At 36.2% G+C, this 18,978-nt stretch overlaps 1 protein-coding gene and 1 pseudogene across 2 annotated transcripts in view; both read right to left on the bottom strand.

Moving 5' to 3' along the window:
- Window positions 1-18,978, bottom strand: part of IMMP2L (inner mitochondrial membrane peptidase subunit 2) — a 905,603-nt gene that overhangs the window by 337,101 nt on the left and 549,524 nt on the right. The gene's annotated exons all lie outside the window — the stretch shown is intronic.
- LOC130027580 (60S ribosomal protein L17-like) overlaps window positions 7,880-18,978 on the bottom strand; it is a 45,665-nt pseudogene continuing 34,566 nt past the window's right edge.

The raw sequence follows: 18,978 nt of genomic DNA, 5'->3' as shown, positions 1-18,978 counted from the left end.
TCCAATAAGATATTCTTGAGCACCATGTGATTTATATTCAAGTTTTCTAGAATGTATGTGCAAGAAAATATTTACATGAATTCACATATGCCAACTTTCTATAAGGCAGAATATATCAAGGAATCTAGTATTATGGTATCACCTGATATCTGGTAACACAATAAAGTGGCCCAAAGATGTTCCTGGTACTTTGCATATTTTATTATTTATTTTAAAATTTAATCTATTTTTCCAAAGTCATTCTGTTCCCATTATACATTTTTTAAAAAGGCTGCTAGTAACGTTGGTACTTAATTTTTGTCATTTTTTATAACTTTTCATACACATATTGTTTATTTGGGCCACACCCACAGATTTCATTTTATTCCTGCTCCTCTGAGGAATCACTCCTGGTAGGGCTCAGAGGACCATATGGAACACTAGGGATCAAATCAGCCATATGCAAGGCAAAAACACTATTTGCTGTACTACCTCTCTGGCCTTCTCCCTTCACCATACATGTTTTTCAAAAAGATGAAATCATATGTGATGTTTACAATTTGCTTCTTTTTTTTCAAAATTTAATATTTTCTTATGGTAAATTTTCCCAATCCTTAATTTCCATCATAATAAGCCCTTCAGACAGGGCTTTCAAAAATCAAAAGTGAAAGAATTTAGATCCTCTGATTGCTGATGTTCAATGAGATATGAATCCAAATTAAGGTTTTGACACTATTGAATTATTTGGTATGTCAAAAGTCACACAGTTATAATTGTGTGGCAGTGAGCAATTCTTCTGTAAAGGTAGTCCAAATTTGTCAAATGAAACTCATTTGTCATGCTTAATACCGCACTTAGGAAAGGTCTTATAAAATGTATTTTTAAGACTGGCAAAATAACAATTGTGATCACACTCTTGGGGGATAATTAATGTTTAAAAAAAAAACTTGAGGGTTGCCTGATTAATTTGTGGCTAACATTTCCTCCCTCCTCCCCACCCCAAATCTGCCTGGGGGAGAAGATTCCACTTCTATCTTCCTCATCTTCTTCTTCTGGTGCCACCTTCCTTATTTTGCCTCCATGAAGCGAAGCACCACACAAAAGCAACAACACCTGGCACTTTCTCAGTTAGGAGAAATGAGACAAGTGTATTTGATTTCAGGAAACGTAAGTATCATATATAACCTTGGTTTTCCCGTTTCTTGGGAAAAAATAGAAACATGGAACTAAATATAAAGAGATTAATTAAAATTGATGAATATTGAAGTGAAACCTACATTGAAAGATATTTTTCTTTTAAATTTTTAAAAAGTATAACATGTTTAGTGATAATTAAATGCCATTAAAGTACTGATTTAAAGCATATAATTCAATATTATTCTGTTCAGAACTCTGTGACCTTCACTATAACCGTTATTTTATTTTGTATTTTGTGTCATACCTGATGATGCTCAGAGCTTTACTTCTGGCTCTGTGCTCAGGGTTTGCTCCTGGGAGGGCTTGGGAGACCATAAGGGATGCCATGAACTGAACCTGGGTTAACAGCATGCAAGATAAACACCCTGCCCTCTCTACTCCCTGCAGTGCAAGAACTGTGTGAACTTCATCAATATCAATTTTAATACATTTTTTACTAAGAGAATATATATGTATATATGTGTAATTTGCAATTATATGTATTGTTTACAAAATCATGTTCTAGTATTCCAATAAATACTAGCCATGTATTTACTCTCAGTCTATTAATAATCTGATTCTAAGTTCTATTAGAAAGTCTGAGACAAAACAGATTTTCCCTGTGAAATTCTCATATTTAAAAAAAAATTACACAGCAACATTTGAGCTACTATCCTCCAAAGCTAGACCCTGCTGCGTCATTGAGGCAAAGGCATAAAACTGAATCAGGTCACATATCCAGGTACTCACCTCCATGAAGAAGAAGCCATTGATTCAAAACTCTGTATTTAGGGCAACATTTTGACCCTAACTGGATCACTAGTTACTCAAAGTTAAGTAGTTTTAGTTGAGTTCTTACTGCATAACTTCTCATATTAGGGGGGAAAAGGTATACAGAACATCAAAATTTGCACCTCTGTTGGCAGTCTCAGTAGAGAATCCTGGGGCTGAATAGACATGAAGACCTAAAAACTCTCTGATCCCTGTAGGTGGTACTACTAGGTCAAAAATGAAGCAAATTGATGGGCACCATGAAGAAGTTAACACCACGGGGTCTGTGAACTATCTAAAAAGATTCCACTGTGACTATATAAGTGTGCTTTGTGGAGACTAATGTATATTTGAAAATACATGAAAAGTACGTATCAATCATATTTATCTTTTCTCCTAACTTCATTTTTCTTTATTATCATAAATAAACTAATCCACTCCCAACTTCATTATCTGGATAAAAGTAATTTTTCAGATAGATTCTTTTCTTGCAATTCCGTAAGTCTCTTATGAGAAAATAGAATTTTGTAAATTTCCTGTGGTCATATAGTCTTTTTTATTTAATGTTAAAAGTCATAAGATAGAACAACCATTATTTATGATCACTTCGTTCCCCAAAAATAGAAAGCTGTAGATTAAAAAAGCATTCATTAAATCTCTAATACTGTCCCTCTTGATTTAGGACTACATCTTTAAAATTATGTTTATTGATATTTCATATTGTAAACAAAATAAAAAATTTTATTTATTTATACACATGATATCATCAAAAAATAAGTTTTTCATAAATTGAAAACTTCACATGGATTCTTTATAAGTAGCAAGAAATAAAATAATCAGTTATTCCATTAAATAGAACTTACTGGCTGTTAATCTATATGAAGCAAAAAATCACTTTAAGGATGTATAATTGACTAAATGTTTATCCTTAAGTGTCACGTAAGAAAAGCTGTTTTAATATAACATTGTAAAGCTTCTCAGACTTTTGGCTCAGATCAGTTAGACTGAATTGACTATTGCATTTTCCCTTATCTCCCGCATTTATATTTAAATATTTATTGCATTATAATCATTCTCTTAAATTGTACAAAGGACTTGAGATGAAATTCAAATTATTTAAGCCTGTTATGATTTAAAAAAAATTGATTAGAAGAGAATTAAGAGTGTAAATGGGCACCTAGGTACTTGCTTACTGGCTGAAATCAGCCCTCTTAATGTCTCTGTCTTTTATATTTAGGTAGTATTAGGACATAAAGTATGAGAAAATTAACATACATTTTTACTTACTAAGATTCTGGGTTGGAACCATAGCACAGCAGGTAGGGTGTTTGCCTTGCACACAGCCGACCTGGGTTTGATTTCTCTGCCCCTCTTGGTTAGCCCGGCAAGCTACTGAGAGTACCTCGCCTGCACTGCAAAGCCTGGCAAGCTACCTGTGACATATTCGATATGCCAAAAACAGTAACAACAAGTCTCACAATTTGTTGTGAGATGTTACTGGTACCTGCTAGAGCATATCAATGAAAAATGGGAGGACAGTGCTACAGTGCTACTAAGATTCTAATATTTAAACTGTGTAGCTTTTTATCTTCTTGGTTTATGATCACTGACCCATGCTCCAAATAAAACATGTATAGGCATTAGAAAACAGATTTACTTATATTCTAGGACCATATCTCTGTTCTGTCATTACACTCCTGAATATGCAAATCACGATCACGACCACCCTGTTGTTCGTCGATTGCCTCGAGCAGGTGCCAGTAACGTCTTCTTCGTCCTAGCCCTGAGATTTTTTTTTTAAAGTGCCATATTCAAGGCTTTTTCAGGGTTAGGAGAATGAGACCCATCATTGTTACTGGTATTTGGCATATTGGGTATACCACGGGGAGTTTGCCAGACTCTGCCGTGTGGGCATGTTACATTTGGTAGCCTGCCAGTTTGACCGAATTAGGAATGAGATGATAAGATGTCGCGCGGGCGCGAATGCGGCCGCGCGCTTCCGGGAGCTGAGTGTGATGATCTCTGGATCCTGGCCGTTGTTGGAGTTACACGGCAGTTGGTGGGTGTAACTGTCTAGTTACTGGCAGGTCCAGTCCCAAACTGTACAGGCTTGGAGATCTCAGCCCCGGGTCCCACACACCTGGGTTCCTCTGTCAGTTCTTTTATGCGTGAGGCTCATCCAAGTGTGTGGAGAGTGCTCTCAGCATGGCCTTGGCTGGGCCTCGGTGGTCTTCAGCTGTTGGGCCCTGGTGGAGACAGTCAGGCATAGGGTAGGAGACTCTGTCTTGTTCTCTCCCAGGAGCTGAGTGAATATGCAAATACTTAACTCAAACTAGAACAGTTTCATAGGAATTCAGATTATGGATAAATCTCTTATACTTTAAAAGGATGATTAAGATATGCATCAGTCTCTTAAACTCAAATGTCTTAGAATTCAAAAATGATTTTATCTCATAGCGTTTAATAGAACTGACATATAAAGGCAATTCTCTGGGGCATTCAGGTATGGTTAACACAATCAAGTCTATTTTGTCTGAAAACAGAAATGATTATTTAATGTTTCTGGATTTAACATAGTGACAAGGAATAACTCAAACAATGATATAAAATACAAGTTAACCAAATTTAAAACCACTTTTAAAAAGTGTGCTAATGCTTTATTTTTTTTTGAAATGTAAATTGCATTCTTGTCAGAAATAAAATAACGACAACAAAAACATTGACATTTTAAATAAATATGCTGGTTCTTGACTAGTTAGTTGTCGTGTGTGTTAAACATCAGATTTAAAGTAAAATCTTTGTTTCCCTCCACATCAACACATTCCATTTTATTTGATAATCAGAGGTAAAGTAAGTAAAGTAAAGGCCCTCCCGTTGATCATCGATTTGCTCGCGCGGGCCCAGTAACGTCTCCATTGGAGACTTTGTTGTTACTCTCGGAGAGCTCGGCAAGCTACCGAGAGTATCTCGCCCGCACGGCAGAGCCTGGCAAGCTCCCCGTCGATATGCCAAACACAGTAACAACAAAGTCTCCAATCAGAGGTAGCAACTATTATTCATAGAACAGAAAACTATACCACTCCTATGGAATAAGTTTTACAAATGAAAAACTACAGTCACATTTAGTAACCCAATGATGCTTAAACAGACTATAAAATTGAAAAGGGGCACGTAGTTCACTGGAAACATTTCCTTTGGAAATAAGACCAAAGTATTACAAATATAACCAATTTTAATTCTAGGTGGAGGCAGGATTTTTAGAATTTAAACACATGCAAGAAAAATTATTTGCTAATTCTTTTAGAGAAATTTAGACATTGATCACATATTGCATTGGCAAACCAGGTTGCCCTCTGTCACAAATTTTTGCCTTGCAATGGTTCATCTGTCCATTTCAAATTCACACTAAGTACCTATTTTATTAAAAATACACTGAGCTAATAGCAGAACTGTGTAAACATAGCTTTTCTTAGATGTACTTGTAAGGTAAGCAAACTGAAAGGAAGGTAAAACACAGCTGCCCTAAACCCCCATCCTCTGTTTCCACTCAAGGTTGGGGAGATGCCTCTTCAACCTAGCACATTGCTCTCAGCCCTCTTGATCAGAAAGAAGTTCAATGAACAAACCTCTGATTCAAAAAAATTGATTCCATTAGGAATTTAAGAGAGAGCTCTTCAGGAAAATATCACAAAAGATCTTTAAAGTCAGATAATTCTTTAAGATGTGGAAGACTCTTTCTACACTGTCAAACAGAACAGGTTGTGGGGGAAATGCTGTTTTAGGAGTTTCCAAGTCTCTGGCAGATTTTGCCAGAGACTGTCATCTGTAATTCCCACTTCAACTAGGAGAATTTTTTAAAAAGAAATGAGAAAGAGCATAATGTAGAGAGAAAAGAAATTATGGTCAGGAAACAGCATTAATTCCTCAAAGCTCAGAGCTCCTCTGGTTCTCAACTGGCCTATTTGTAAAAACAACCTCCAACATCTCTTCCAGTGCTCTACAACTTTGTCTAGGGGACACTGAGATCCATCCTCAAAGCCCATTTTAAAAAATCACACAATATCACAATTGACTTCAAGAAAATGTCCTACAGATTGCTCTAATATTTCACATGTATCTTGAAAGATTTTTCCTCCTGAGTGAATTATTATCTTACAGTATCCCAATTTGCCATCATAAGTTTGACTTGTGATTTTTTACTTCATTTTATGCAATCAGTAGAAATCATATTTTAAAATTTGAATTTTATTATTATTCCTTTAGCTGAAAATACATAATAAGATAATCTCTGTGATGCTTGGCTTGTGGAAGTTGGCCACAGAATCATGAAGGGAAAATAAAGAACAAAACACCAACCTTTATTTTACATATATATTCAATAAATTACATATCATATTCAGTGCATTAATATAAAGTAGATCTTTATTCTATGATTTTTTTTTCCCAACTGTATACTAATGTAAATATTCTGAGCCCATATGTTCAAGGTAGGCGAGCCTGAGGAACGTTTTTAGGAAAAAAACTAAGATTCAACAAATTTCTGACCTTATGATAAGGCTAACAGAAATAACCCCCTGTTAAGGAAGAAATGTATAATATGACTATAATTTCTGGTTAACTTGGAGCGATAGCACAGCGGTAGGGCATTTGCTTTGCAAGCAGCCAACATGGCTGACCCGAGTTCGATTCCTCTGCCCCTCTTGGAGAGCCCGGCAAGCTACCGAGAGAATCTCGCCCGCACGGCAGAGCCTGGCAAGCTACCCGTGAGGTATTCAATATGCCAAACACAGTAACATCAAGTCTCACGATGGAGATGTTACTGGGCCTGCTCGAGCAAATCCATGAACAATGGGAGGTCTGTGACCGTGACCGTGAACTTCCTCTAAAGTACCAGAAAATTCTGACAGTAGTGCCCCAGAGATCTAGTGGCAGAACACAGGAGAACAGGTCTGAAAACAAACAAACAAAAAAACACTGTCCTCCTGTTGTTTATCGATTTTGCTCGAGCGGGCCCAGTAACGTCTCCATTTTTTTGAGACTTTTGTTACTGTGTTTGGCATATTGAATACCTCGCGGGTAGCTTGCCAGGCTTTGCCACGTGGGCGATATACCCTTGGTAGCTTGCAGGCCTCTCTGAAAGAGACATAGGAATTGAACCCGGCTGGGCCGGGCTGGCTCTGCTCAAGGCAAAGCAAACACCCTACCGCTGTGCTATCGCTCCAGCCCCTCTGAAAAGTCTATAAAAATAGTGGAGAAATATTGGAAATTAGTAGACTGATAAATAAACAGACCGAAATGGCGGTGTATGGGACCCAGCAATCCAGAAAGCTGTTATCTGGAGGTGGAATGCTGCCTGCACTGTGGATTCTTCCTTGGGGACTACCTGTTGTGAAAACCCTTCACAAAGAAATGATTACTATCATCTCTTTAGATGTGTAAATGTCTAAGGTAGTTAAGCACTTGGACAAGGAATGTTGTTCTCCCCTCTGTGATTAAAAAAGTAAAGTAAAGTAAAGTAAAGTAAAGTAAAGGCCCTCCCGTTGATCATCGATTTGCTCGAGCGGGCCCAGTAACGTCTCCATTGGAGACTTTGTTGTTACTGTGTCTGGCATATTGAATACGTCACGGGGAGCTTGCCAGGCTCTGCCGTGCGGGCGAGATACTCTCGGTAGCTTGCCGGGCTCTCCAAGAGGGGTGGAGGAATCAAACTCGGGTGGGCTATGTTGGCTGCATGCAAGGCAAACGCCCTACCGCTGTGCTATCGCTCCAGCCACGGACAGAATTGACAGATTGATAGCTCTTTCTCGATTCCGTGGGTTGTGGTGCATGGCCGTTCTTAGTTGGTGGAGCATTTGTCTGGTTAATTCCGATAACGAATGAGACTCTGGCATGCTAACTAGTTACGCGACCCCCGAGCGGTCGGCGTCCCCCTCTGTGATTACTGGTTTCTAAACTATGAATACTGAATGCTAAGGGCAGTCTTAGTCCAGGAGGCTGTGAGCCACTTGATCCCATGCCTTTTTTCCTTGATTTCTGTCTCCTTCCTTTCACCTGTAAGACCCTGCTTCAAACCTGTTAACCTGGGGCTGGCACCCGGGAGAGAAGAAAGCTGGAAAGTTTAAAAGAAAAGTATCACGAATGCCCCATTTCAAAATATCTCCATCACTTTCATACACTTGGAGTGTATGGGGAGGTATTCAAGAAAGAGGATAAACAGCATACTTCACTGAATTTAATGATCTTAAATATTTATAAACAGATAAACAATAAACAATAAGAGTTGATTCTCACTAAAATTTATTCTTGTTATCTTTAAACTCTTTTTTTTCAATTTACTTAGATTTATATTTATTTTTTGCTGAGCTTATTCCCAGGCCTGAAGTTTTTGCTTCTTTCTTCAGTTTCTTCTATGAGATATTTTTCTTTTGTGCAATTTCCATTTTTGGTTTAGAAACAATCTGCTCTTTTTCAGTAAGAATCATCTCAATATGGCAGAGACAGCTCTTAGAGGGGTTAATTTGCCCATGAGCCCTGTAAATTCTGCAGTGCCTCATGGGTGCTTTGGTCACCTGGATATGTTCAATGACCAGAGACTCTACATCTAAACCCTTTAAGTTCAGCATTACATTCTGCATTTTTAAGTATGTGCAGTAAAAATTTAGAACTCTTTTTGGGCCAACAACTCTGTGTCAGGCCCCACTGTTTTACCTGGGTGTTCCTACCAACAACCATTGTAACACTGAAGGGCACACACTGCTTCTGAAGAGTGACATCCTTCAGATATCTAGTGGCATTTCAGATATGCATGCCCTTGATGGCCTGAGCCAGTTCCAAGTGTTCTTGAAGTGAACACGAAGGTTCTAGGCTCTGGAGTTACATGATTTTTTTTGGGTTCTCGGGGTCTAACAAGTAGTTCACTATTACCTGTTCCACCAAAGGCCACTCAAGGAAGAACTATCTTTAAACTCTCGACAAAGGAAATGAAATCAGAGTTAACAGGTATTCACAAGGCACTGGACTCCATTCAGTAAACCTGTTTTTAAAAACGCAATGTCAACTCTCTTTGAGGCAGAAATCAGTTAACTTTCTAAATTTACATACAAAAATCTAAATGGTTCTTTCCATTTTTTTGTCAGTCATTTCAAATGTTCCTTTGAATTCAATATTCAGGATTATACTTCCCAAACTGTGTTCAACATAGTTACATAAAAACTAATTCTTCCAAGATGATAGTAGAAGAGTGTTAAGAAATTATTAAGGATCTATGAGAAGTTATGCTACTTTGGAAGCACTAGTTTAAGATGTCTTTCAGAAATGTGAAGTTATCTAGAGCCATCAATTTGCTATTAGGAACTGTACATTACTAACCAATGGATACAGCAAGTTAGTGTCCAAAATGTCTTTCAGAATAAATCTATTTGCCTACAACGTATTAACATCTCACATAGTATAGATGATAGTACTCTATATTTTAGTTAACAAGCATTACATTCACTTAAAAATATTAATTAAAATTATACTTGTTCCAGTCAGCTAAAGCGCAAATCTTCAAAAAATAGTCTACTACTAATAAAAATATACTCTTAAGAGGAATAGCATATTATTTCATTATCTATCAAATAATTTTTTCACAGACCAGTCTAACAGAGAATGCTAGAAAAATAAATGGGAGAAAAAAAAGATACCTAAGAAGTAAGAGAAGCTAAGAGTGGAGGGAAAAGCAAAGAGTCTATTAGTTTGAAGAGGCTCCAGGAGATAGTTCAAATATAAGGAAGCAGTTAAATAAACCTATATCTTAAAGCTCATACTAAGTGTTAACTTAGAAGGATATAAAAATAAAGATTTCCTTAACCTACTAAGATCTATATTCAAGCACCTAAGTCTTCAAAATATATAATTGTGTATACAGTTATAAGCATATGAAAAATATCTAGAAAAAGATTAAAATATTTTGGGGTAATTATATTTTCATGTTGGGATTATAAATATTTAAACAAAGTTTATCTACAATTACATCAAAAAATAGGAATGTAGTTTGTGAAAAGTAGTATTTTCCTAATTAAATATTAATAAATAAATAAGTATAAATCAAAAATTCTACAATTTTATATTAAAAGTTTCAAATAAAATGTCTAAAAATATTTTATATTTCCCAAATACATGTGATGGGAAAATTGTTTTAAATTATGAGAAAAAGTAGTAAAAAATATGTTAGTAGCACTGTAGCACTATCCTCCCATTGTTCATTGATTTGCTTGAGTGGACACCAGTAATGTCTCCATTGTGAGACTTGTTGTTACTTTTTTTGGCATATCAAATTATGTCACGGGTAGCTTGCCAGGCTTTGCCATGCAGGTGGAATACTCTTGGCAGCTTTCTGGGCTCTCCGAGAGGGGCAGAGGAATCGAACCTCGGTTGGCCGTGTGCAAGGCAACACCCTACTCGCTATGTTATAGCTCCAGCCCTATGTTAGTAATAAAGCTTTAATTATCAGAACTTTTGTTTTATTTTAAAAATTCAACACACCATAGAAAATATTCCTGAATTCGCTGTATGTAGACAAAAACCAATTATTTGTGTTTTCTGATCTACCAGCAATTTCATTCTGTTCAAGAGCCTTGCTTAGTAAAAATCCATACACCAGTTTCTCTTTATTGACACTACTAAGAAGCATATAGAAGTAAACATCAAGTAAGAGTTCATAAAGCAATGATTCAAACTTAAACACACACACACACACACAACTAGCTACATAAAGAATTTCAGTAATATATATTGACAATTTCATTAATGCTCAGTGACTGTAAATTAATTTAAAATAATCTCCCATAACCATAAACACACTAAGTAATACTTAAATAACTATTAAAAACAATTTAAAAGCTATAACTATAATAACTAAGCCCCCCAAATCAAATTCAATTCTGATGCATTAAATATTAGATTAATTAAAAATCTAAATAGGTCATATATAAAAACATGCAAGGAAATATTGTTAGGTTTAAATTCATTACTGTTGTCATATTCATTGCTAGAATGATCCTTCAAAATTTTTAATCTCAAACATTTCAGTTACATCCTAACTAGATGGTGGTTACAGAGAAGGCTCTCTCTGTCCCTCCCTGTTTTCGATTTTGCTCTTTGTCTTTTGGGTCATATCTAACAGTGCTCAGAGCTTACACCTAGATGCTTATTACTTCATAAACGCTTAGGGAACTCTATATGGTAACAGACAATACCAAAGTCCAGCTGCATGCAAAACAACTTCGTTCCTGTAATATCTCTCTGGCAGTATATTTATGCTTCATGAGCAACCCTGAATATCACCCAGCCCTCAAGATTCGTTTCAAAAACCATAAGAGAGAAGACAGAATTTCCCACTTGAAAACCCAGCTTTACATGGCAGTTAAAAATTTAGACCTATTAGATATCGCTGTACTATTCTGGAGATCTTAACTCTTATTATGGAAAATCATGAATAGTTGTTGGACAAGGATAAAGTCAGTCATGTACAATGCCTTTTCATTAGCAGCACATGTTAATGCTATTTTTTCCTCTGTTACGAAGGAAATTTTTCTTTACTTACATGCAATAAGATGAAAATGTGTGTTTCATAATTAAAAGTAAATTTCATGAGTTACACTGGATTAGCACAAATCCTATGAATTGTTTACATAGTAGTGGTATTTCAAAGCACATCATTTAGGATAATCAATGCAAAGTGTACAGAAGATTAATAAATGATAATGCTTTGTATATAGAAGAAAATATTATGTCCTGACAAAGCCTCTCACAGGTCAGAAAGCATCAAGTCAACTTTCAGTTTTTGAGTTTTCTCTGTGTTAAAAACTGAAGGCTAAAACAAAACTATATGTATGCGACTTATTCTAAATGTTCAGATTATAAAAATCATGCATTCAACATTTGAAACTATGATGAGTATTAGATAACAACACCCTCTATTTTTAAGATAAGAGTTACACTTATAAGATGCCACTCTTCAATAATTCCCTTGCTCCCAGGCACAATGCAGAATATAGAAAACAGAGTGATATAAGCCATAAATATCTCAAACATCTACAGTGGGAAAATAAGCCCCTCAAGGATATCTCAGTTGGTTTCCATTCCCTCGAGAGGAGGCCCATATAGGGGCAGAATGCTTGAATGCTTACCAACAAGGATATAGACTGAGGACGAGGAGAGAAATGCATGTCAGCAATATTTCTAACAATGTCTATGCGCCATACACATCAGACTGATCCCTGAACTCTCATGTAGACAACAAATCTCATGTTGAAGAAAGACTGTGTAAGTCTGGATGAAATGCAATACTTGGTCTTCATTTGGTGCCACTTCCAGGAATAAAGACCAGCTTGCCCTTCTTTGTAAGCAACCAATTTCCCTTTCTTCTATCGATCATTTTCTCAGTGACTTCTTTCACAGGACTGTCTGCCTACTTGTCACCCTCATAGCAGTGGCCTGTGGAAAGACTCTTTTTCTTTCTTCTTCAGAATGGACAGATTCCTTTAAACCAGCAGTATACAGGGACATCTTCATCAGGTAACTCTCTGGCAGTTCAAAAACTTGAGGGCTTTATGAGTCTCTATGTTAACTATCAGATACCGGAGACACTTGCCTCCACTTAATCATTTCTAGGTTGAAGAGATTCATTTACTAATCAGAAACTGAGAAGTTCTATTTATTTATCTATCCCTTGATTAACTTTTCACAGTGAGGTACACAGCTACAAAGTTGTTCATGATTGAATTTCAGTCATACAGTGTTCCAATATCCTCCCCTTCATCAGTGTGAAATTTTGATTTTTATTAAAATTTTTATTCAATTTTATTTAAAATTTATTAAAATTTTAATTTGGAGTTACTCTCCAATGAACCCCCAAATCTCTCCATCTGCAGGTTTCCAAACTGGTCACTAGCTAGTAACGGTGATCTTATTTTACTTCCTGATACCTCCCCTTCTCTAACTCCTGCATTTTAATACCTATGCACCTGTGAGTGGTCTTGAAACTGAATACTCTTTTCTGGACATTCCCAGAAAGTACCAGTATCCAATATAGTGAGGAGGCTGTGTCCTGGGGATACTCTGTTCTGGAAAGATACTGCCAAGTACTAAATTTTCATTAAATATTAATGTTGTAGACCTGGTCTAGATGGCAGAATTCACTCATTTCACTGGGGAACCAGGGATGCCTGATTTCTGGCTTAGACAGAAATTCAACAGATCAGCATCATCAAAGCAACAGAGGCAGCAATTCAAGAAAACAGAGGAGCAGAGATCCAGGTATCTGGTATCAGCTGACACAAAGCAGCAGCAAAGAGCAGAGCAGTAGCAAACAGATTTCACAGAGACTCAGTAAGAAATTTAGGTATCCAGAAGCTTGAGAGGCATAACCTTGATCACCAGCCACCAACTCTATTGTAGGTCCTACTCCCCTTCTGAATTTCCCTCTTCTTTATATGCTCCCGTACCCTAATTCTATCCCAAGTCTGGCAAGAGTTGCAAAGGTGTCTCTTGGTAACCTCAAGTCACACACACACACACACACACACACACACACACACACACACACACACACATCTTGCCCTATTTCAAATCCAATTGACTGATGCTATGTGCAAATTAACTAATTTAAATTCCTCTAGTGTGAAACACATGTCAGTACTACTTCTAACAATTTATTTCAGGCCTGACTCCTAGGACTATGATGCAGACACCCTTCTCACCCCAACTTCAGGAAAGGTTATGCAAGCCTGGATAAGATGCAAACTGTGAGGCTTTTATTTGGGATTTCTCTATGCAGGAATAAAGGCCTGCTTGCTCTTCTTCATGTTTTCTTTTCTTCAATAAACTTTCTCACAGCTATAATTCTCACAGTGAATTCTTTAACAAACTCATACACCTGCTCATCACCCTCAACAAATTACAAGGTACTGTACTTCTGACATAAGAATTATGACTTATCGTTATAAGAAGAACATAATATTTCATAATGTATTAAAGATACTATAGTTCATGAATAAAAGAGAAAATACTTTGGACAAATGCATTTTTATCTTTTTATTTTTGAAAATTAACTCATTTTTATACTGATATAAAATATAGAAGAAATAAGTATAAAAATCACAAAGATAATAATGGGAAAAACATCTATTGATTTTGAACTTATACTTCAAACCTATTTATATATAAATTAAGACAATGTGAGTATTATCATAGCAATATAAAGTACCTCCCCACACAGTTCATTTGATACAGAACTTTTTCTAATAATATCCCTGAGTCTTGTCACTAGGTAAAAAAATTCCTTAAATTCCTTGAAAATTCCAAAAATTCCTTCTTTTGTGTCTTTTTTTAATCAGAATCCAGGTCTGAGGAACCATTTTAACCTGCTCATATATATATATCTATCTTCCCTATCTGTTATCCTGTCTTCAAACAAGTCCAGCTAAAAAATTTTCAGACTAAGCTTAATAATCTTCATACTTCCACTACTTACATAGGAAATATTGGGTCCAAACAAAAACAGAACAATCAATATCACAATGAATTCCTGTTATCTATGATTAGAAACATTTATGAGCATCTTCTTTTAACTGAAATGTTTTCCATAATAACTCCCTCCCCACTACTCTTCAGCTTTACCTTCTGCAACTGACCTACACATTTAATTTCAAATTTAGATCATGATATTATTCTCTTAATCCATTTATTTTGATTGAAAAAAATCCTATCCATTTTTGGACCCAAATCCTATCCATTAGTCAAGTCTCTCATTACACATTTTATTTTATAAAATTATCACTCCCCAAACCTTCTGCTTGCTGTTCCACTATTTCAAGTGAGGCTTGTCTAGTACTGATATCAACAGGCCTATTCTGAAGGAGAAGCAGAGCTCAAACAGTAGCTATAGCCCCTTCCTCCTGGGTGGGTTCCAGCAGTGCCCACACCAGACCTGCGCCATGTTAAGGGCTCACATCACAGCTTCTGAACAAATCTACTCAACAACCCAGATGCTGCTCACAGTTATTTTTCCTGTTGCTCTATGAGGATGGGAAGAGAAGAAAGACAGCAACATCTAGCTTAATCCCTCAACATCTTCCAGGGATGTGAACTACAAAATTCCACTCCTAGCACAGCAAGAATACTAGAAAACCTTTGGCGAAAACACATAAAAACCCACCAAATTCAACGAGTGAAAACAGTATCACCAAAGACATAAACACCAGTAAATCATCAAAGTGTCTTAGTGACATTAATGATGAGGAAGTTCAACAAGTTTAAATAAATGACAGCACAGACACATAAGAAAGTATGAGTCAAAATGAAAAAAAAATACTACAGTCAGAAATGACAGAAATGAAGAACATGGTAGTGATATATCACTCTACATATAAAAAATGTCATTAGAAGTTCTGAATGCAGAGTAAGAGAGGTTAAGCAAACAATTAAGAAACTCCAAAATGAGAAAGAGGAAACTGCTAGGAAATAACAGAAGGTGAAAAATAATCTGAAAAGAAATAAACAGCATTTCAGAGGACTATGGGATGAAGATGAGAGGATCAATATAAGAATCACTGGAGTCCTGAACAACAGGAGGGCAAATGTAATAAAGAAACTGTAGTTAAAGACATCATCAATAAGAAATTTCCAGAATTGAGGAGAATAGGCACTGAGACCCAAGAGGCCTGAAGGGTCAAAGTGAAAATAGACCCAATTAGGAAAACTCCAAGACATATAATTTTAAAAATGTTAAAGTCCAAAGATAGAGACAGAATATCAGATAAAAGCCCATAAGATGGATAGCAGATCTATCAAATGAGACTTTACAAGCCAGAAGAATATGGAAGGATAAGGTACAAAACTTAACAAAATGAACACCTCACCAAGAATATTCTATCCAGTTAGATCATCATTCAGATTTGATGAAACTATACAAGGCTTCATGAACATGCAAGAGTTTAGGAATTCATAACCTCAAAACCAGTGTTGCAGGAAGCATTAAAAGAGCTCCTTTAGACTAACACACAAGAATGGCCAAGATTAGTACCAGAAATTTTGCTCCATGACTTGGAGGCCAGCCACACATGCTAGGGGGAAAGGCAGCTCAGACAGAGAAGAGAGCACCAAATAAAGGGTGTTGGGAGGCTCCTCCCAGGATGGGAGAAGCATGCTGAAAGTAGACTATAGACCAAACATAATTACCACTCAATGCCTCTTTTGTAAACCACAGCACCCAAAAGGAGAGAGAACAGAGGGGAATGCCCTGCCACAGAGCAGGATGGGATGGGGGGGATGAGGGTGGGAGGGATACTGGTATCCGTGGTGGTGGGAAATGGGCACTGGTGGAGGGATGGGTATTTGATCATTGTATAATTGAAACCCAAGCACAAAATATGTAAGTCTACAACTGTACCTCATGGTGTCTCACTAATAAAAATTAAAAAAAAAAGATTAAAAAAAAAGAGCTCCTTTAAAGAACAGGAGAAATTTCCCATCATGTGACACTGAGTATGAAACTCGCTAATGGGACATATGATGTCCTCTACTAAACTGAGAAAGTCAAAAACATATATCCACTTAATCACCACAAATTTATTTTTATTGTTTTATTTTCTGATAATTCTGTTTGCCATTCTTTTAAGTTTCTGTAGACCAAGTAATATGAAATAAATTTTTTATATGCCTGTCAACGGGCAAAAAAGAAAAGGTTTATTTATGACAGAGATGATATGATGATAAATGCAAAAAAGATCCAAATGAAAAATTAAAGGCAATATATTTTAGATGCCAGAATTGAAAGCCTAGTTATGTAAATGAGAATAGGAGGTATACTATATTGTATTAGATGATTTAAATTTATTTATTTACATAGGGTAAAATCATATAGCAATCAATCACTATGAATTGTTAATTTATTCTCTGATAATTTCACTTGCCATTCTTTAAATTTTGTTGTAGCAAGCAAAATGAAATAAATTTGGCATATACCTGCGAAGGGAACAGGAGACTTGGGAACACTGGCAGAGGGAAGGGAATATTGCTGGTGATTGGTGTTGGAATACTGTATGCTTCAACAACCCTATTATGAACAACTTAGTAAATCCTGATGTACTAATAAAGATTTAAAATATAAATTTATTTTAAAATACACAATTATTACTGCTTCTGACTTCTTATCTATTTATTCTTCATTGGAGTTTTATATAATTTTATTAGATGAATATTTGATAAAATTATATGTGAATTTTATTTATCCAAGAGATTATAAGTGTATTGGAGGCAATCAAAATTTTTATTGCATTTCTATATTCCCGATGCCATCAATCATAATGGATTTCACATAAGCATTTGAGAACTATATATTAGACATTATAATAGCCACTGATCTTTTTAAGATGTTTACTAAAGTCAATATTAATGGTGGCTTCAGTAACAGAACTACCCAACCACACATTTAAAAGCCAGATTACTAAAATAAATAAACAGACAAAAATTTTGAAATACAAGCTGAATTACTAAATAACGTGAAGAATAATTACAGATTTGTTACTCTGTGCAAGCATACTAGGCATAAAGCATGCAGTTCATAAATATTAAAGAAAGCAGTATGATAATTCATCAATAATGATATCAACCCTCAAAAGTAAGATAAATCATAATCACAATCTAGTTTAATTTTCCAAACAGAATCTAAGTCATGTTTGAATTGCAAATAAAGATGTATTACTTGTGTAAAAAAAAAAATTAACTGAGTTCCTAAATGTCTTGGCAAGAGCTTTATAATATACAACAGATTCATTAGGAAGCTTAATCAGATCACTCAAGTATTTGTTCATATGGAAAGTTCATCCAAATGTATCAAAATTCTTAGCCAACATCAATATAACTATAATTAAGAATATATTCAGAAATAATGCCATAATTAATGCTTATTCAAATTGCCAACTTCTTGGCAAATAAATTCATGTTGTCCTTGTAGGCCACTTATATTCAGTCTCTAGATTTAAAACAAATTGGCGGGGCTCCAGCCTCGAATAATGTAACAGGCAAAAAGATCATTTCTGTAGTGAGAATTCACTGCATCAAAGACGATATATAATGTAGAAAATAATAAGCTGCTTACACTATTGAGTTTTAGACTTAATCTTGTTATACAGAAGCAAAAGTGTAATTTTTAAGATCACAAGAAAGGTTAGAAAGATGACTATATAGCAAGAAGGGCACTTGAGTGGCATATGGCCAACCTAGGTTTGATCCCCGGTACCTCATAAAGTCCCCTAAGCCCCACCTAGAAACAATCCTTGAGCATGGAGCCGAGAGAAATTTCTGAGTACAGTTAAGTGTGACCCAAAACACAAACAAGTTATCAAAACCCCAAAATCACAAGAAGGGCCAAAGAAATAGCTCAATCGACTACACATATGCTTTGATTGCGGGGTCTGGGTTCAATCCTGGCAACACATGATCCCTGGGATAGCACAGAGCGAGGTATAGACCCCGAGTACCAACTGTTTATAGTCCCCAAACCAAAACCAGAATAAATAACAGAGAATTACAAGAAGAGTAATACAACTCACAGAGAAAGTCATTGTAATTTTATAATATATTATTTTCTAGGTCTTCTAGCAATTCCCAACAAAGATCTCCTCACCCACCATAACTCCTCTCTCTTTTCATTCACATGTTTTAAACTATTAGGGTGTTTGCCTTGCATGCAGCCAACATGGCCGACCTGAGTTCGATTCCTCTGCCCCTCTCGGAGAGCCCAGCAAGCTACCGGGAGGATCTCGCCTGCATGGCAGAGCCTGGCAAGCTCCCCGTGATGTATTCCATATGCCAGACACAGTAACAACAAAGTCTCCAATGGAGACATTACTGGGCCCGCTCGAGCAAATTGATGAACAATGGGAGGACAGTGACAGTGACAGATCTGCTATTATATTAAGGCATAAAGATCAGAAATTCTTACCATCAAGCCTAAATTTCTCCTTACTTCCCACCCAACAGTATGCCTTTGTTGCACTCATGCAT

This window comes from Sorex fumeus, unplaced genomic scaffold (genome assembly GCF_029834395.1).
Source record: "Sorex fumeus unplaced genomic scaffold, SorFum_2.1 ptg000037l, whole genome shotgun sequence".
Lineage (NCBI taxonomy): Eukaryota > Metazoa > Chordata > Mammalia > Eulipotyphla > Soricidae > Sorex > Sorex fumeus.
Note: the sequence above shows the minus strand (reverse complement) of the source record. Positions and strands in the feature narration are given on the sequence as shown.